Source organism: Eublepharis macularius, unplaced genomic scaffold (genome assembly GCF_028583425.1).
Source record: "Eublepharis macularius isolate TG4126 unplaced genomic scaffold, MPM_Emac_v1.0 Eublepharis_20, whole genome shotgun sequence".
Lineage (NCBI taxonomy): Eukaryota > Metazoa > Chordata > Lepidosauria > Squamata > Eublepharidae > Eublepharis > Eublepharis macularius.
The window spans coordinates 190,802-212,392 of NW_026559722.1; the positions used below are offsets into that span (position 1 = coordinate 190,802).

Below are 21,591 nucleotides of genomic sequence, written 5' to 3' on the forward strand. Positions count from 1 at the left end.
CACAAGGTGCTGTCTCCTCACACTTTGAGAAAGCGCAGGTGTGGGAATGTTGTAAGTGTCAAGGCTCGCCCTGGACACTGCTAAGCGGGGCACCGGCGTGCCTGGCTCTGACTTCAGGGGGTGTCAGGGATACTGCAGGACCCTGCTCTGTGGAAGGAGGGGCGGTATACCTCACCCTCACTTCCTCTCAGCCGAGGAGGTAAGTGCACATATGTCCGTCTGGACAGCTCTAACAGTTTTGGAAACCATACCTGCCTCGGCCAAAACAGTGCCACCAGAATGCAATTGGTATTGTCTTTCTCTATTTTGCACAAAACCCTTGCCACTAATGGGAATGGGAGGAATATATAATGTAGCTTGTGGGTCCACACAAACTGGAAAGCATCCCCAATGGACAGGGGGTCGCTCCCTGCTCTTGAACAAAACACTTGAGCCTTGGCATTTTTTGATGTAGAAAAGACATCTCTGTCTGGTGAACCCCAGATCCAAAAAATCAAATCAATGTATTCTTCGTTTAATGCTCATTCATGGTCCAACATCAGTACCCTGCTGAGCACATCCACCTGAACATTGTTGGATCCTGCTATGTGTATAGCCTGAATTGTTACACCATTCAGAATCGCCCATTGCCAGATGAGTGTGGCCTCCTTGCAGAGAGTCATTGATGCAGTACCACCTTGTAGGTTTATGTAATACATTGCAGTTGTGTTGTCCGTCTGCACCAAAACATGACGATTCCGGAGAAGCGCTGCAAAGGACACAAGTGCAAAATGTATCGCTCTTAATTCTAATGAATTAATGTGTAGCCTTCTTTCTCTCTCTGACCATACATCCTGAACAAACAAAGACCCACAATGGGCCCCCCAGCCTTGCAATGATGCATCTGTAGTCACTGTGATGTCAGGGTGCAAATGCCCAAATGGGATTTCCTTAAGCAAATTTTCATCCTCTAACCACCAGTTAAGGGATGACAGTATGGTCCTAGGCACTGAAAACCTCAAGCAGGGAGAGTGCTGCATAGGATTATATCTACGTACAAACCAATTCTGAAGTGACCTCATGTGAAGTCGTGCAAATGGCACCACTGAGGTTGTAGCAGCCATATGCCCCAACAAACATTGAATTGTGCGCACAGACTGGAAACGATTCTTCTTTAAGATAGAAATTATACCTTTAATTGACTTAGCTCTTTCATGGGGCAACAATGCTTTTGCCACCATAGAGTCCAATACTGCACCAATGTAAGACACTGTTTGACAGGGCACAAGCTTTGATTTTTCAAAATTTATAAGCAGACCTAAGCGCCTGCAAGTGCTTACTACTAAGTCTACATCTTGCAGTAGTTTAGCCTCTGAGCCTGCCACAATAAGCCAATCATCCAAGTACGGAAAAATGGTACAGCCCTGTTGTTGAAGACACCACAGGTGCTACACACTTTGTGAACAGCCGTGGTGCTGTGGACAGGCCAAAGGGGAGTACTCTATAACAGAATACCCTTTGTTGCTAAAAAAAACCTAAGTACTTCCTATGCTCCTTTCGTATTCCTATATGAAAATAAGTGCCCTTCAGGTCAAGGACAGCAAACCAATTACCTTCCTTCAGTAAGGGAATAACTGAAGATAAGGTGACCATCTAAAATTTTGTAACCTTAAGGAAAGCATTAAGGCCCCTTAAATCTAGAATAGGACGTAAACCCCCGTCTTTCTTGGGGACCAGGAAGAAACGAGAAAAGAAGCCCTTCCCAGACTCCTCATATGACACTTTTTCAATAGCACTCTTGGCCAGAAGAGATATGATTTCATCCTCTAGTTCAACCAAGTTATTATTTACTGCCATTGAAGGCCCAATACACACAGGCAACTAAGCGAACTCCAACCCATAACCTTTATTAACAATCATTAAGACCCATGACCTGTTCCAAAAACAGCTAATTAGTAAAGAAGAAACAGATCGATATTTGGACAAGAGAAAGTTACCAAAAATCTTGGATTCCATGAGGACAACTTTGAACACTCCAATAACTGAAGAAGAAATTTTAAAATCTATAGATTTGATGAAACTGGGTAAAGCACCAGGTCCAGATGGAATTTCAGCTAAATTTTACAAAATTTTGAAAAAAGACTTGGTGCAAGTTTTACAAAATTTGATGAATGAGATAATGAGGAAAAAGGGAGTACCAAAAACATGGAATGAAGCTAATATCTCGCTGATCCCAAAGGAAGCGCAGGATTTAACAGATGTTAAAAATTACAGGCCTACATCTTTGTTAAATAATGTCTATAAGATTTTTGCAAGAGTTTTGGCGGAAAGACTGAAAATATTTTTAATGGATTTTATTGGAGAAGAACAAGCAGGGTTTTTACCTACTAGACAAATAAGGGATAATTTGAGAGTTGTTATTGATGCTATATAATATTACGATAAACACCCTGAAAAAGAGGTAGCCTTTCTGTTTGCGGATGCAGAGAAGGCCTTCGACAATTTAAATTGGGATTTCATGTCTTTAGTAATGGAAAAGATGAGTCTGGGTCAAGAGTTTATAGAAGCTATAAAGGCAATTTATCAGGACCAGCAAGCAACATTGTGTATAAATTATGATTTGACAACAAAGTTCGAGGTAAGAAAAGGTACGCGTCAAGGATGCCCACTTTCACCATTGTTGTTTGTTATGGTACTGGAAATATTGTTAAGACAGATAAGAGAAGATCAAAGTATTAAAGGTATAAAACTTAAAGGCTTCTCTTATCAATTCAGAGCATTTGCAGACGATGTTTATTATTGAGGAACCTGTCCAGACATTACCATTATTATTAAACAGGATTAAAGAGTTTGGGGATCTGGCAGGTTTTTATATTAACAAATCAAAATCTAAATTGCTCTGTAAAAATATGACGAAAGCGAAACAGGTTGAACTAATGAATCTCACGGAGTGTGAAGTGGTCCAAAAAACAAACTATTTGGGAGCAGAATTAACAATGAAAAACATAGACTTATTTAAGCATAACTATGAAAAATTATGGGCTCAACTGGAAAAAGACTTGACAAAGTGGAACAGATTGAATCTGTCGTTGGGTCATATAACAGTTGTGAAAATGAATGTATTGCCAAGAGTGATGTTCTTATTACAAAGAATCCCAATTGTAAAAGAGAAAAAGCAATTTGACAAATGGCAAAGGAAATTATTAAACTTTGTATGGGCTGGGGAAAAACCAAGAGTTAAGATGAAAGTGCTGTGTGATGCAAAAGAAAGAGGTGGCCTACAACTACCAAATCTGAGACTATATCATGAAGTGATATGTTTGACATGGTTGAGAGATTGGGTTAACTTAACTAATCGTAAATAGTTAACATTGGAGGGTCATAATAATCTTTTTGGTTGGCATGCATATTTATGGTATGAGAAATATAAAATGGATGGTCTGTTTCTGCATCACTACGTAAGGAAAAATGTATTCTCGGTTTGGCAAAAATATAAAAAATATATAGAGGAGAAAAGACCTCTATGGATAATTCCAGCAGAGGTGATAAAACCGTAGACAGAATATCAAGGAGAAGATTGGATAACGTACAAGGGCTTGTTGCAGATGGAAGGAGATACAGTCAAAATGAAGAAAGAAGAAGAGATACCTTTTAAATATGGATGGCTACAATATAGACAAATTAAAGACTTATTTGAATCAGATAAAGGAAAGTGGGTTTCAGAACTAGGAACTCAGAATTAGAAGAACTTCTGCTAGGGAATGAAACAAAGATAGTTTCTAAGCTTTATAAACTGCTATTGAAATGATATATAGAAGATGAGGTGGTTAAGGTCCAAATGGTGAAATGGGCTTTACATTTTAACAAACAGATCACAATGGATGCATGGGAATATTTGTGGAAAAATGTTATGAAAATATCTACATGTGTTAATTTAAAAGAAAATGGATATAAGATGATGTATAGATGGTACTTAACACCGAAAAAATTAGCTAATATGAGTAATGCTATGTCAAACAAATGCTGGAAATGTAAACAACATGAAGGCTCCTTCTACCATATGTGGTGGTCTTGTGATAAGGCAAAACAATATTGGTCTAAGATATATACAGAAATGTTGAAAATTATGAAGGGTAATTTGTTGAAAGGTCCTGAAATGTTTCTGTTAGGACTGAATATGGAAAATGTTAATGTAACGGATAGAACATTAATGTGGTACATGATTGTGGCAGCAAGATTACTGTATGCACAATATTGGAAACAAGAGGAGATACCAGATGTTGAAGAATGGATACAAAAATTACTGTACATGGTGGAAATGGACAAGCTGACTAGAAAACTGAAGGAACAAAGTTCAAATGAATTTCTAAAAGATTGGGAAAAATTCAAAGATTATGTGGAACTCAGGTGGGATGTAAAAGGCCAATTGTGGTCTATGGATAATTATTGATGGGGGTATAATGATGGGGTTATGTTTTATCTAAGAACTTTACCTTTGAGAATGAATAACAGTAATAGAATAGAGGGGAAATTTAAAGAATTTAAAGGGTTTAAGCGCTGTTGGGGGTCTAGAGAAAAGAGGGAGGGAGGGTGGGGAATGTACATTTTACTGGATAATTATAAGGTAATTGATATTGATATGTAGAGAATAATTGGAAAAACTTATATGTAACATTCCTTCAATATACTTAATAAAATTTTTATTTTTTAAAAAAAGACCCATGAGTCAGTTGTTATCATCTCCCATTTAGAAAAGAAAGGCATCAGTCTGTCAGAAAAACTCTGTGCAGAGGTCACTATGTCCTATCAGAACTGCTTCCCTGCACCCTGAGAATCTTTCTGGTGAACAGGGGCTTGTGATGGATGGGGTTTGTAATGTCTACACCTTCTTGACTACTGTGAAACATTGTAGTGGCGTTGAGCTGTGGGATTTTGCTGAAAATAAGGGCATTGCTGATATCTCCCGTGATACTGGTATGGGTTGTATCTAAATGAGTACCGTGGTTTATATCTAGACCTACCTATCGAAGTCACTCCCAATGATCTGGCCATCTGCCTATTCTCTTTCTTTTTCTTCAGCGCCTCATCTGTGGTGCTGGAAAACAAGGAATCTCCCTCAAATGGTAAGTTCTCTATTTTGGTTCTTGTTTCCATTGGAAGAGCTGTTGAACGGCACTAGGAATGCCTCCTCAAAAGCACTGCAGTGGACATCCCACGAGCCCCAGTATCAGCAGCATGGCTCCCAGCATTCATTTGCTACTTTGAGAAGTGAACGGCCTCCGTTTGCAGGAGAGAAATGACAGCTTTCTTATCCTCTGGCAAGTCAGCGACATAAGAGGACAGCTTCTCCCACAGATATAGTTGATATCCTGCCATAATTGTTTGATAATTGGCAATGTGAAGGCCTAAAGCAGAGATAGAATATTGGTGTCTCCCCAAACCATCAATTTTTCTTCCCTCTTTATCTGGAGGAGCAGAGAGGGAGCCAGAACTGCGATGCTGAATTTCCTCAGCTACCAAGGATGACAGTGGAGGGTGTTTTATCAATGCTTGCCATGTACCCTGTTTGATCTTGTACATCTGTTCAATGCATTTCGACGTAGCTGGCAACCCTGAGGGCACCTTCCAAACCTTCTGCACTATCTCCTCCAGGCCTTCTAGCATTGGAAAACCCACTGTTGCTGGAGAATCACCATAAATACAACAAAGCAACTTATCTTTAGTTTTTGGGATGGCAGATGACATGTCAATATCCAGTGCCTTTGCCATTCGGGTCGTCTGTATACACATAGATCCTCAAAAGGAGAACTCGCACTAGGTCCCACGTTCTCATCTGGTGACGAACCTGACAGTGACTTGGACCCCAATTCAGAGTACTCTCCTCCACCTCAGAAGCAGGAGTTGACAGGACCTCATCCGGAAACGGTGGAGGCAACTACCCACATTCCCTGGATGCTGAGGGCCTCAGATCTGATGGCTCATATCCCGAGGGCGCTCCCTTCCATTGACAATGATACGGGGCTGGAATGCAGCAGGCATGATGGTGCTGTATGGCAAGCGTCTTGAACCTGAGCCCTCCCTATTAGATGAATGATGTTGACTCCAAAGGGAAGACGTGGGACATGGTCGCCTTGAAGAGTGCTCTTGGATCCGATGATGGTCAGTTGAACCCGGTCCTGGAATCAGAGACCGCCTCCCTCCCGGTGCCGACAGCACCTGTTTCAGCTGGATGGTCAATAACTGGATCCGGCACTTCACCATCAGAGACAGAATGGTCCGGGGAGCACAAATGGGGTGATGGCGTACATGGTGAAACCAACATCATTAGACTCCGGCCGTGGAGACCAAGAATGATGCTTAGACCATGAAGCTGACCGATGTTTTTACTTCTTTGGCTTCTTTGGAGGCGGTTCCGAACTGGCTCTTGGATCTGAAGACCTCTTTGAGCTCGACTTCTTCCCTGTCATATCTGATCTCGGAGTCATCTTCCCCTTCGGATCGGACTTTGGAGTCGACTTACCTGTCGGATCCGATCTCGGGATCGACTTCAATGAAACCACAGAACCTGAACTGTGACCCGCCTTTGGGGCAGACAATGGTGTTTTTTCTATCACAGAAGGGGACTTAGGCACTTCATCTCCATCTAACACCTTTTGCCATAACAACACCCTCAACCATTGGGCCCTCTCATGCCTCACCTTCAGAGTGAAGTTCTGACATGCAGGCATGTTGTGGCCCTCCCCGAGGCAGATCAAACATAGATCATGTCCATCCATACGGATCATCTTCATCTGGCACTGAGTACAGTGCTTAAAGAAGGCCTTAGAAGTCATCATCGAGGGGTAGGAAGATATGCGTCATCAAAACAAACTGGATCAATACACACCAAGTCCAAAACGAAGTCCAAATCAGCCAGAAGAAGTGTTAGTCCAGTAAACAGTCCAAATCACAACCAAAATCAAGTAAGATGGAATCCAAACACGGACCTATGAAGCAGACATCCTTCTCCTAGCGGTGGCAAGAAGAAAACTGAGGGAAGGGAATATTGGGAAGCCATGTCTAGTTATCAGGATACGTTCACTTACTCAGAAGAAAAGTCTAGGATTTTTTCTAGTCTCAAACCTAGGAAGTGGGACATTACTCCCCCCCCCCAGAGGACTGGGAAACCCTACAATTTTTGCAATCCAAATCAATGAAATTGGAGCTTCATGCTTCTACTTTATACGAATATTATCAAACTCAACAGATACCAAGAGGTTTAAGAATTCAGAAGCCCCCGGGCATGTTTGCTGACAGGGAGGAGTTCAAAACCAAGTGGGCATCTATTCTCAATAAATGTTCTTTCGATCTTATGGTACTCATGATAGCCACGTGTCAACAAGAAGCGGTTACGGTTACTAAAGAAGCTGATAGAGTGAAAGATCTCTTACAGAGCACAGTCCCTACAGATGAATTTGAGAGCCAGATTGTTTTACCTGGATTCTTTCCTACAGACGGAGGTTCCCACCATTCCCTTCTACATAAAGGACACTAGGAGCTTCATACAGACAATAGAAAATTTTCCAGTTGAGGAGGGTTTCACTTTATTGACTATGGACGTTAACTCCTTGTATATGTCCATACCACATGACATGGCCAGGAGGGTGGTGTCTGATGTGCTGAATGCAAGACACATCTGTAGACCAAGCTCTGAATTTTTACTCCAACTTCTTGATTTGATACTGGAAAAAAATTATTTCATATTTTTGAACAGTTTCTTCTTTCAGGTGAGGGGCATCGCAATGGGGTGTGCGGCTGCCCCCAGCATTGCCAATATTTTTATGGCACAATGGGAGGCGAAATACATCATGAATCATACCAATCCCTACTTTGAGTACATAGTCATCTTTAAAAGGTACATTGATGATTTATTCTTTTTGATCCGTGATTATTCCATTGTGGAACATTTCTGCTCTTGGCTGAACACGCTAGATGAGAATATCAAATTCACTTGGAATAGTGATCAGCACAAAATCAATTACTTAGATGTGACTGTCTTCAGGGGGAGTGATGATAGATTGAAGATATGCCCTAAGATTACAGACAGGAATGCCTACTTAAACTTTGAGTCCCACCATCCCATCCATCTCAGACACAATATCCCATACGGACAGTTTCTGAGATTAAAATGGAATTCCACACGACAAGAGGACTATGATTATGGGTGTGCTGTTATGCAGAAGTCATTCATTAATAGAGGCTACCCTAACAAGACCATACAAAGGGCATTAACTAGAGCCTCACGGGTCTCTAGGAATAGCCTTTTTGAGAATAAAGCTAGAGCTAAAAAGGATAGACTACATTGGGCTCTAGATTATTCACCTCTATCTAAATTTGTACAAACCATAGTCCATAGCCATTGGAATTTAGTGTCTGACATCCATGGGTGTGCATCACCACCATGTATCAGCTACAGGAGAACAAGAAATATGAAGGATATTGTGTCCCATACAGATATAACCAGACCACTGGGTATGGATAGACCTACAGGCAACTTTAGGTGTGGCCATTGTGCCATGTGTCCATTAATGATAGAGGGTGACTCTTTGGACATACCTGTACCACAAAAGAAAATCACCATCCGACATTTCATCACATGCCAGACTTCCAGAGTGGTGTACCTGTTGATTTGCCCTTACCCTAAATTATATGTGGGCTATACAATCAGACCTCTGAGAGTCAGGATTCTGGAACGTATTTCCAGAGTTAAGAACAAAGTGGAGGAAGCCTCTCTAACTCATCATTTCCTTGAAACACAGCACACCCCGACCGATATGAAGGTGTCAGTGTTATTTGTGGCATGGCCAACTTCTTCTCAGTGCACTAACAAGGAGTTACTGAGAAGAGAAGCCCAATGGATTTTTTCTCTGAATAGCCTTAAACCCCATGGGCTAAATAATGAGCTTTCACTTCAATGCTTTCTGGGTTAGACACTGGACCTTTGGAGTTGGGTGAAAGTTACTGTACCTTTAAATGAAATGGTTTTTGTATTTGAGCCAAGTCATGGTTACTGTATCTTTGAATGAGATTGCTTCATGCATGGGAGGAAGGTGTATGTTAGTATATAAACTGTTGTTAACCTTGGGAGGGACGCGTGAGCAAGGGTGCCTGCATCACTCTCTAGGTTTTAAGAAAGAATTGCACTGTTTCAAGGTGAGTAACTGTTTATTTGAATAAGTGGTTCGAGTATGCACCATTATATGAAGTGGTTTGAGTATGCCCATTATTGAAGATGATTATATCTTGCTTATATAATAGATACAGGGATCCTACATCCCCTGAGGAAGTTATCCAACGACATCTGCTGCCAGCCGGCCACAGCTAGGGCTGAGTCATGTTGTACCATCTACATTGCATCTTGGTAGACACCTGAAGGAAAAGGAAAGAAACAACATTTATCTTTTGAATAGACACACACTTACTGTCTTCCTCCATGAACCTGGAGTCTTTGCCCTGTTCCTGGAAAGCGAATGGAATAGGACTTTGCTATCTTAGTCTGTTTTGGACTGATATATAAGCTATGAACTCACTCACTCATTCTCTCCTGAGACACAAATGAAAATAAAGCAGCAGAGCAGAATGAATTCAAAGCAGCTTACGTTCCTTTGGAGACCAGCCCCACTCGGCTTGCACTCACTCACTCACTCACTCTCTCTCTCTCTCTCTCTCTCTCTCTCCCTCTCTCTCACGAATCACAAATGAAAATAAAGCAGCAGAGCAGAATGAATTCAAAGCAGCTTACGTTCCTTTGGAGACCAGCCCCACTCGGCATGCACTCACTCACTCCCTCTCTCTCTCCCTCTCTCTCACGAGTCACAAATGAAAATAAAGCAGCAGAGCAGAATGAATTCAAAGCAGCTTACGTTCCTTTGGAGACCAGCCCCACTCGGCTTGCACTCACTCACTCCCTCTCTCTCTCCCTCTCTCTCACGAGTCACAAATGAAAATAAAGCAGCAGAGCAGAATGAATGCAAAGCAGCTTACATTCCTTTGGAGACCAGCCCCACTTGCATTGCTGTATTTCCCCTTCCCCCCTTCTCTGAAGAAGAGCAAAGCAATGGATATGTACTTACATGTGTCCCAGCCACAGGTGAAGAAATTAAAAGGTCATCAGGGCTGTAAAACAAAGGAAGAAACTGGGTAATTTGAATAGGGGTCAACCTGCCGAATGTCTCACTGCCAGTCCTAAAACTAGTCTAGCCTCCTTATGCAAAATAACTGCAGTAATAAAGCAAGTGGGCTCTTCAGTAGATCCACTAGCTTACGGGGTATACAGGTATCCAAAGGGCAATGAGCTAGTTGGCATTTGGCTTCTGGACTAGGCCAGGCTTGGTTTCCAAAGGTGCCAGCATGCCATCAAGGAAGATCAGGCTCCAGCGACAAAATCAAGGAAATGCTCTTCAGGAGAAGTCCATGAGCTCCCCAGAGTAACTTAGTCAGGGTGCAAGCATTGCAGATGGGCTAGGCACATTAGTTGCCATCTTGCATCTCTTGGACAGTTTGGTCTGCTGTTAGATACCCAGTATGGCTGCCAACTTGTGCTACTACAAAGGTGCTCCCTGACTGTAATTTCTTCAAGCTGAGCAAGTTTTGTGTCCAGTTGCACCTTAAAGACCAACTAGATTGCCAGGAAATGAGCTTTTGATAATCAGAGCTCCTTGCCAGTTAATGTGGTAACCCCTTAGAAAAGCACTGCTTCTTTAGCAACAACCGTATCCATTTCACCATTTCACACAGTTTCACACCAGAACTGTACAGGACAAATTGCCACAAGCAAAGAAAATGTTTCCAAAGATTTTCCATGCTCAGATGTTAAGATCCAACACCTTTTGTAAGAGCTGGTGAGGTGCAATGGCTGGCTGGGGAAGGGGGGGGGTGAGTTTGAATGAGGGAATAGACAATTGCTTTTTATTTTGGAGGTTTAGACTGCATCGAAATCTATTTTCCTAGTTTAAAAAGTTTCTCTTGGCTAAGAACAGGCAAGAGGAGGGAGGGCAAGTTGATTGCTCTCCAGCCACACCCTGTCAGTCCTTTTGAGATGCTGATACCTTGCCTGGGTGCAGACAATGCAGTGATGACAGGAGACTTTGGCACAAGGCAGGGCCTTAGATGGCAAGTCAATGCAGGGTAAGTGGTAGCCCTGGCCCTCTTGGCAAGCAATGTCTGCAAAGGCTCGGTGGTGGCAGGCTGAAATCTGCATTCACAATCTTTAGAGAAAGTAAATTGCTGGCAGGTCTTCCACCAGATTTGACAATCAAGTCCAGTGTTGCATTGGCTTGATTGGCAGTGTAATAAATCAATGGACCTCTGATGCCAACAAACTTAGCCTTTACATCCCCTTCTTCAGCAGCCTGAAAGAGTACAGGAGAATCAGTGAGGGAGGGGCTTCATGGAATAGAAGCAAAAGGCAGTCTACCAACTCCAGATGTGCCCAGCCTGTGAGGCTTTTTATATGTCAGTTATGGTCCTTGGGCGAGTGGGGTGGAAGCACTCAAGAAAATAATCCTGACTTCCATTTACTTCCTAACAGTTGAATTTATGCTCTTTTAATAATAATAATAAAATAATGATAATGACCACAGCAACAATGATGATGATTATAACAACAACAACAACAACCATGTACTTACATACCGCTCTTCTGGACAGGTTAGTGCCACACTCAGAATGGTTAACCAAGTAAATTTATTATTAACCCCACAATACAGCTGGGGTGGCTGGGCCTGAGAGGAGTGAATTACTCAAGGCTACCTGCAGAGCTCATGGCAGTAGTTGGAATCAAACTAGCAGAGTGCTGATTTGCAGCCCAACCATTCAACCACTATGCTACAACAGCTTTTATAATAAGTATGCTTATATACTGCTCTTCTAGACAAATCAGTGCCAACTAAGAGTGGTGAACAATGTTAGCGTTAATATTATCTCCACAATAGAGGTGGAGAGCTGGGCTGAGAGGAGGGGCTCACCCAAGGCCACCAGCTGAGCTCATGGCAGGAGTGAGAGTCAGACCAGCAGAGTGCTTGCTCGGAGCTCAGCCACTTAACCACTATGTTACAGCAGCAGATTCCCTACCATGCCTCTATAAATGACATGTTGCAATTAAGAAGAAAGAAATCAGATTCCTGATTCAACATACTTGCAATCATTGCACAGAATGAAATTGGTGTGTGTCGTAGACCTGGAAGAGCAGGCGCTGTCTTCGTGGTCCTTCTGATGTCCGCCACTGGTCTTATCCTCAGCTGCCAGCCTCCTCCAATGAAAGGCAATGCAGAAATTGCTGACCTTGGGTATCCCTCTCTGTTCCTCTGCTGCCAATACACTGTTGTCCCAAACCTGCCAGAAGATGTGAAAGCGTGAGTACCTCCTCAGTGCCACCCCCTCACTTTCAAGGCAACCTGCCCTGAAGTCTGTCCCGTGTGATTTATTTAGTTGATATGCCACTTACCCCAAGGAAGTCAAATGTAGTTTCAGTAGACAAAATCCAAAACAGGTGAACACTAAGGTCTTATAACTACCATTGCCCAAAATACGTTCTACCCAGCACATTACTCACATGCCTTTCTGTTTGAATTCAAGCAGGCACAAAAAGATGCGGCAATTACAGCCACTCTTTCAGCAAACAGTGATAACTGCTGTGCCATATACAGGGTCACCTCAACACTGAAGTTCCAGATCAGTGCTACGAGGTCTGGCTTCCTTCAGAAGAAAGAACATGGTGGAGGTGGGGGACCTATGCTATCTTTGCAACATGTGCTTTTGCCTTTATTTAAGCAGCGCCTCTTCAAAGCAAGATGGCTCTTCAAGAAGCCACCCCTGCGTCAAACTGTGCTCCCCTCCTAACCTCCTCCCCCTTCCTATGTAAGCCTGTTTTTGCTTAATCTCTTCAAAATGTTTCTCTGGCTCCCTCCCACAGGTGCCACCTTCCCCATCTTTCTCTCTTTCTTTTTCTTTCTTTTTCTTTCTTCATTTCTTCCTTTCTTCATTTCGTTCGTTCAGTCTTTTGTTCCTTTGTTTATAATCCATTCTCCCTGCACATGCTCAGAGTGGATCACAACCAAATTAAAATGCAATATAATATACAATATAACAATTAAATGGACAGTGCAAAATTAAAACAGATAAAACTGGTGACAAAACCCCCATAACACGCAGCGCCCCTGTGGCCCAGCGTAATGCTGTGCATTACACTTCAGTCGCTGCAGAGTGGCTCCTAGCAATCAGGGAACATCTCCTGCCTCTGGCTTTTATCAAGGAAACCTCAGCTGATCTTTTTTTAAAAATAGAGTTTCATTAAAATTTTAAAATTCTAAAACCTACAAAAAGAAAAAAAGGAGATAAGAATATACTTATATAAATAGGAGTAGGTACCCATTTTCCATTTGAAAGATGCTAACATTAATACATATTATATACTAATTCTAAAATAATCATTAAGTAGCTACTTTTCCTTTCCATTTATATATTTTTCCCTCTCCTTAATCTTCACAAGCACAGATTATTAGTTCATCTCTTTCTGTTTCTTGCAAAAAGTCTATAAGGGGCTTCTAGATAATCAAATATTTGACTACTTTCCCCTGAAGCTGATCACTTCTGATTGCAAGGAATCAGTGTATCCTTAACCTGAAGGGACGATCAGTAGCTCCTTGGGGCCATTTCTGATCAGGAAAATAGTGTGAAGAGTCAGGCTTAATCCCTCTTCCCTGGATGCCACCATCCTGATCAGACTAGGTCATCATGCACATCCCAGGAGGGCAGAAGAGCTCAAAGAAACCCTAGCATTTTGTCTGGCTGTGCCCAGATGAGGGCTAGCTGGTATCTCGATAGCCAGTCCCTTTGCATGAGAACTGGACCTGTACTTGTAAAATGTTTGGTGGCAGATGCTGCAGCGTTCCTCTTCCCACCCCACCCCTGGTAAACTTCAAGAATTTTGCTGCTCTGCCTCCATACCATTGCAGAGCGGTTGCGAGGGGTGATTGCCGACAGGATGGCCGAGGGGGTGCTGCCACTCACAGCCATGTCCACACCAGTGCCTTGTGGAGGCAGGAAGGGAGGTGGGCCACCAAGCAGTGTGCGGCTGCCGTTTGATCTTTGAACCATGATCTGAAAGGAGATGCAGGGGAAACTAAACACTTGTGAAACCACAAGGAGAAACCATAGGGGGTTTTTTTTTGCATTTGTTCATTGTGACATAATTTAATTCTTGATTGGGGATCCAAGCTGATTAAGTGGACAATGAGGTGGAACAAAAAACAAAGTCTCCAGCTACTGTGTGGGAGGGCAGAAGAACCCTTTGGGGGATACTGGAGGAATGGCACCTGCAGAATAAAAAAGGGAATCGCCACATCAACAAGTCCAGGCCGCAGGATCACAGCCCACAGACGGACCTCTGTGTTGGCCACTAGAGTAGAGCAGGAGTACTCCAAAACATGGTCACTGACCAAACATTCCAGGTGACTCAAGCAAGTGAGACAAGTTTCACCCTACAAGACCCACTTGAAATACAGCCAACAGACCCAAAATGGGTTGGTTTAGCTGCAGCTGCTTCAAAGAGAACCTTGTTAAACGTTGTCTTCCTTCCTGGGAAGATTAGATAATGGAAAGAGTAGGCTGGCCTTGTAGTGGGAATTTGTAAATACAATATTAGAACGTACATGTTGAGTAGGTATTTTACAAACTCCTCAATTTCTCTCTCACTTTTAGCCCACCCTTCCTCAAAGCAGCACGGACAGTTCTCCCTTCAGATAGGATTGTTTCTAGCTATCTAATCTAGGATGCTGAGAGATGCAGGACAACATGTCCTGCAACCATGGTGGTAAGATAAAAAAGTACAATCTTTGCAAGGTGGGGAGAGGAAGCGCTTGCATTGAGTTTCCTGAGTGGCTCACAACATTCTTACCATGTTCATCCACATGACGTATATGAGCAGAGGGCTATTCCTGAAAGGAGAAAAGAGAACTTGGTTGTAGTAGCGGGCTTGCATTTTTGCAGGGCTGGGCAGCAGACGACACTTTCAGCTGTTGCCCATCTCAGCTCTTCAGGACTGTAGGAGCAACGCAGGAGTGGGAATGATGTCCCTGTCTCACCCCCTCCTAGTCTCCTCTGTGGCAAACAAGCTCTGCAGCCAGGCTTGGAAATGTTGTAATTTCCTCCTGAGCCTGTCTGTCAGATGCATCTGACGAAGAGAGCTGTGGTTCTCGAAAGCTGACGATGCATCTGACGAAGAGAGCTGTGGTTCTCAAAAGCTTATGCGACAATAAAGTTGGTTAGTCTTAAAGGTGCTACTGGACTCTTTACTATTTTGGTACTACGGACTAACATGGCTAACTCCTCTGGATCGATGACTATAGATGAAAGGTTCACTGTAGTTCCACTACACAACTTGCCCAGTCCAGCATGAATATTCAGAGAGTATCATAATTAAGAGCTTATCAAAGGAAAAATAACAATCGTGAAAGCTTACCAAGATGTCTAAATCAATGCCGCTTAATCTTCAATAAAATTATTACTACAAAAACATGTCTTTTGTATGGGTACAATGTCCAAAATAGACTTTTGTGAAAATACACTATTAGTCAACCTCCAAATCCGTACGCAACTCTATGGTTACAACTGCACCCCTTTGTCCACTTCTTTGATAGTTATATTTGGATCCTTTGGAAAATTATCCAGGGCTCTCTGTTCCTCTTGGGATAAATTGTTCCATGTAGGTTGTGGTTGTCCCTCTAAGCTTTCCAGTGTTGTGAGCTAAAAATCTGCTTTGTGAGCTGAAACAACTTTCATTAAAGTTTTGAGTGCACCTCCTTTTAAAAAAAATTAAAATCAAATTGTTTTGATTACAATCAAATCAATTTAACAACAAAAGCCATTAGGTGAAAGGGCCACAAAAATCAGAGTATACTTCTGTATAAAAATGGATATGTCCATGCTGATTACAAAGGGGTAGTTGTATTAGTCTGTTGCTACAAAATAAAGCAGACACGCAATGGCACCTTAAAGACTAGCAAATTCATTTCAAGATGAGCTTTTGTGAGTCAATGCTTCAGCCTCTTTCTGCGCCAAGGCCAAGTTAAATGATGCCTTCACCATGGTGGTGGCTGAGACGCTACCTCCTCTCCTCAGCTCTCTGGGGCTGAGGGGATCCTAGTGATTTCAGGCTGCATGAGTCAGGCCAGACTCGATCACTCAGCTCTGCTCTGTTCCCCAGCTAGAGAGCCAGCAGTGGCTGGAGGCGCTCTCTGGCACCACCCTGGGGGCCAAACCAACCACAGCCAGGAAGGGAGGAGAGAAGTGGGATGAGGCTTCATCCATATAGGGCCCACCTGCAGATGCTGGCTGACTGGGAGGGCGGGGCCACCTGAGGGTTAGTATCTGTGAGCTACATCTGAGAAGCTGTGAGCAGAGGAGTCAGAATCTGTAAGCGATTGCTCACATGCTCACATTAGCGGGAACTCACTGGTTGTGATTCTAATTTTTTATTGTTTTTTAAAACCATCACTTCAAAAGTTGTTATATTGGGATGACTAATATTGGGTACAAAGGAAGATTTAGGGCGCAAGATCACTAGTTGTTTCCATACATCTTTTCTTCACGCAAAATCGCATAAAACTCACAGAGCGACACGTCTTCATGGCATGATTTCCCATCATGATTCCATTTCATGGTGTGATTTCTGATGTCATCACACCACGAAACAGAGTCATGATGGGAAATTGCACCATGAAGACACCATCGTTCCATGAGTTTTGTGGAATTTTGTGTGGGGGGAAAGAGGTGTGGAAATGGCCACTATTCGAAGGATCTCTATTACTCAAGAAGACTTTAAGTTTGAGTTGTTTGATTAATTTAAATAGACCTAACCTTGTTTGAAAACTATTGTAATGGGGGATGGGAACATAACCCAAACCCCGATTGAGCACTTTCAGCTGTATGTCAGATATCTTAACCAGGAAGTAAGGAGCCTAAGCTCAAGGAGGCAGAAAATGGGGTTATAATCAAAAAGCCTATGCCGTGTATATGACTTATAATATTAGTCATGCATCAAAATCAACATATACCAAGTATTATTATGGTTTACATGTAAATACAGTTACAAAGTCCAGTCCCAAGACTTATTTATGTATATTTGTTCTTTCTTATTTTGTAGGTAGCCTTTGCAGAACAAACAGAGTTCTTTGGCAAGAACTCTGAAGCGGCCTTTTCCTTTCCTCTGAAAGGGTGAGATGGAGGTGGCATTTTAAAGAAGTTGACAATAGACTACGAGCCTTGCCGGACCAGACTCTTTCAGCTTGTTTTGAGAAAAGTCTTCCTCTGGCCAATACCTAATTCCTTCCAGTAAACTTTTTTTGGATTCAGTCTTCTAGCAATTATTATGCTGGAGACACAAAGGACAAATATACAAGTCTTGGGACTGGACGTTGTAACTGTATTTACATGTAAACCATGATACTTCGTAGAGACACGTTTTGGGTAATCTTTCGTAGAGACACGGGTGGCGTGACTTCTACAACCTTCAAACTTCAGAATTGGGGGTGAGAGGAGAATGAGAGTAATAAGCTATTTCCTGCTCTAAAAGTGACTTTTTTCTTCACACAGAGAAATCTCAACACCTCAAGAAGGTGCCAAAAGGAATTGTGGACTTGTCAAGTGAAAGAATGGCTTTGGTATTATTTGACTGAAGAAAAAGGCATGAAAAAGGCCAACTGCAGATAAACCAGGACATCCACTCCTCTCTGCAATTCAGGCCTCTGATTTCCACAAAATCATAGAAAATCAGAACTGAAAACACACTTTTTGAGAGGAATAAAATCATAAATGATGAGCAAAGCATGAATGAAAAGTAGTTGTTCTCTCTCAAAAAGAAGCACTTTGTGCTCTGTGCAATTGAGCAATGGGGCCTCTTGCTGCAAAAGGATATAAGGATATGAGGATAAGCAGGAAGGAAAAGGTGTTGCCCCTTCAGCAGAGGCTTCATGTGCAGAAATGTTGACGGTTTTCATGTCATGGCAATAATCTATATCTGGTAAGTAATATTCCATTGAGCCTCTATACACAAGAGGCTTTCCAGAAAAGCTTACCTTTGCCCTTCAGTTTTATCCCGAAAGCGGGATAGGAAGACGCCTTGGGTAATCTTCCCTAGAGACTTGTGTGGCGTGACTTCCACAATCTTCAAACTGCAGAATTGGGGGTGAGAGGAGAATGACGGTAATAAGCTATTTCCTGCTCTAAAAGTGACTTTTTTCTTCACACAGAGAAAACTCAACACCTCAAGAAGATACTAAAAGGGCTTTGTGGACATTCCAATTGAAAGAATGGCTTTGGCAGTGTTCGACTAATGAAAAAGTTATGAAACAAGCCAACTGCACCGGAACTGGGACATGAAATCCTCTCTGCAGTCCAGACCTCTGATTTCCACAAAATCAAAGAAAACCAGAACTGGTGACACTCTTTCTTAGAGAGATAAAATCATAATTGCTGAGCAATGTGTGAATGAAGAGTAACTATTCTCTCTCAAAAACAAGCACTTTAAGCTCTGAGCAATTGAATAATGGGGCCTCTCGTTGCGACATGATATGAGGATGACCAGGAATGAAAAGGAGTTGCCCCTTCAACAGAGGCTTCATGCGCAGAAATGGTGACGCTTTTCAAGTCATGGCGGTAAACATTACTGGGTAAGTAAGAATCCATTGAGAAGGTGAACACATGCATTTCTAGGTCACAAAGAGAGACATTTGGCTTTCCAGGAAAGCTTACCTTTGCCCTTCAGTTTTATCCTGAAAGCGGGATAGGAAGAAGCCTTGGGTAATCTTCCCTAGAGACTTGTGTGGTGTGACTTCCACAGTCTTCAAACTGCAGAATTGGGGGTGAGAGGAGAATGAGTGTAATAAGCTATTTCCTGCTCTAAAAGTGACTTTTTTCTTCACACAGAGAAAACTCAACACCTCAAGAAGATACCAAAAGGGCTTTGTGGACATTCCAATTGAAAGAATGGCTTTGGCAGTGTTCGACTAATGAAAAAGTTATGAAACAAGCCAACTGCACCGGAACTGGGACATGAAATCCTCTCTGCAGTCCAGACCTCTGATTTCCACAAAATCATAGAAAACCAGAACTGGTGACAATCTTTCTTAGAGAGATAAAATCATAATTGCTGAGCAATGTGTGAATGAAGAGTAACTATTAACTCTCAAAAACAAGCACTTTAAGCTCTGCGCAATTGAATAATGGGGCCTCTCGTTGCGACATGATATGAGGATGACCAGGAATGAAAAGGAGTTGCCCCTTCAACAGAGGCTTCATGCGCAGAAATGGTGACGCTTTTCAAGTCATGGCGGTAAACATTACTGGGTAAGTAAGAATCCATTGAGAAGGTGAACACATGCATTTCTAGGTCACAAAGAGAGACATTTGGCTTTCCAGGAAAGCTTACCTTTGCCCTTCAGTTTTATCCCGAAAGCGGGATAGGAAGACGCCTTGGGTAATCTTCCCTAGAGACTTGTGTGGCATGACTTCCACAGTCTTCAAACTGCAGAATTGGGGGTGAGAGGAGAATGACAGTAATAAGCTATTTCCTGCTCTAAAAGTGACTTTTTTCTTCACACAGAGAAAACTCAACACCTCAAGAAGATACCAAAAGGGCTTTGTGGACACAGTTTTTTAGAGGGATAAAATCATAAATGCTGAGCAAAGTGTGAATGAAAAGTAGCTATGCACTCTCAAAAACAAGCATTTGAAGCTCTAAACAATTGAATAATGGGGCCTCTTGTTGCAACAGAATATGAGGTTCTGCGACAGGATATGAGGATAAGCAGGAAGCAAAACCTGTTGCCCCTTCAACAGAGGCTTCATGTGTAGAAATGGTGACGCTTTTCATGTCATAGCGATAAATGTTATTGGGTAAGTTACATTCCCTTGAGCCTCTGTACACATGCATTTCTAGGTCACAAAGAGAGACATGTGGCTTTCTACGAAAGCTTACCTTTGCCCTTGGATATTATTCCCAAAGCGGGATTGCAAGATGCCTCGGGTTATCTTTTGTACAGATATGGGTAGCGTGACTGCCTCAATCTTCAAACTGCAGAATTGGGGGTGAGAGGAGAATGAGAGTAATAAGCTCTTTCCTGCTCTAAAAGTGACTTTTTTCTTCACACAGAGAAATCTCAACACCTCAAGAAGGTGCCAAAAGGAATTGTGGACTTGTCAAGTGAAAGAATGGCTTTGGTATTATTTGACTGAAGAAAAAGGCATGAAAGAGGCCAACTGCAGATAAACCAGGACATCAACTCCTCTCTGCAATTCAGGCCTCTGATTTCCACAAAATCATAGAAAATCAGAACTGAAAACACACTTTTTGAGAGGAATAAAATCATAAATGCTGAGCAAAGCATGAATGAAAAGTAGTTGTTCTCTCTCAAAAAGAAGCACTTTGTGCTCTGTGCAATTGAGCAATGGGGCCTCTTGCTGCAAAAGGATATAAGGATATGAGGATAAGCAGGAAGGAAAAGGTGTTGCCCCTTCAGCAGAGGCTTCATGTGCAGAAATGTTGACGGTTTTCATGTCATGGCAATAATCTATATCTGGTAAGTAATATTCCATTGAGCCTCTATACACAAGAGGCTTTCCAAAAAAGCTTACCTTTGCCCTTCAGTTTTATCCCGAAAGCGGGATAGGAAGACGCCTTGGGTAATCTTCCCTAGAGACTTGTGTGGCGTGACTTCCACAATCTTCAAACTGCAGAATTGGGGGTGAGAGGAGAATGACGGTAATAAGCTATTTCCTGCTCTAAAAGTGACTTTTTTCTTCACACAGAGAAAACTCAACACCTCAAGAAGATACCAAAAGGGCTTTGTGGACATTCCAATTGAAAGAATGGCTTTGGCAGTGTTCGACTAATGAAAAAGTTATGAAACAAGCCAACTGCACCGGAACTGGGACATGAAATCCTCTCTGCAGTCCAGACCTCTGATTTCCACAAAATCATAGAAAACCAGAACTGGTGACACTCTTTCTTAGAGAGATAAAATCATAATTGCTGAGCAATGTGTGAATGAAGAGTAACTATTAACTCTCAAAAACAAGCACATTAAGCTCTGCGCAATTGAATAATGGGGCCAGGAAGCAAAACCTGTTGCCCCTTCAACAGAGGCTTCATGTGTAGAAATGGTGACGCTTTTCATGTCATAGCGATAAATGTTATTGGGTAAGTTACATTCCCTTGAGCCTCTGTACACATGCATTTCTAGGTCACAAAGAGAAGCACGTGGCTTTCCAGCAAAGCTTACCTCTGCCCTTGGATATTATTCCGAAAGCGGGATTGCAAGGCGCCTTGGGTTATCTTTCGTACAGATATGGGTGGCGTGACTGCCTCAATATTCAAACTGCAGAATTGGGGGTGAGAGGAGAATGAGAGTCATAAGCTATTTCCTGGTCTAAAAGTGACTTTTTTCTTCACACAGAGAAAACTCAACACCTCAAGAAGATTCCAAAAGGGCTTTGTGGACATTCCAAGTGAAAGAATGGCTTTGGCAGTGTTCGACTAAAGAAAAAGTCATGAAACAAGCAAACTGCACATGAATC

At 42.4% G+C, this 21,591-nt stretch overlaps 1 long non-coding RNA gene across 1 annotated transcript; it reads right to left on the minus strand.

Annotated features, from left to right (window-relative positions):
* Positions 1–9,164: 9,164 nt before the first annotated feature.
* Positions 9,165–18,184, minus strand: LOC129346671 (uncharacterized). Its single transcript, XR_008598825.1, has 5 exons — positions 18,093–18,184; positions 14,915–14,954; positions 12,155–14,118; positions 10,092–10,134; positions 9,165–9,387 (listed from the first exon to the last, which is right to left on the minus strand). It is a non-coding gene; the product is annotated as an uncharacterized LOC129346671 (long non-coding RNA).
* Positions 18,185–21,591: the final 3,407 nt, after the last annotated feature.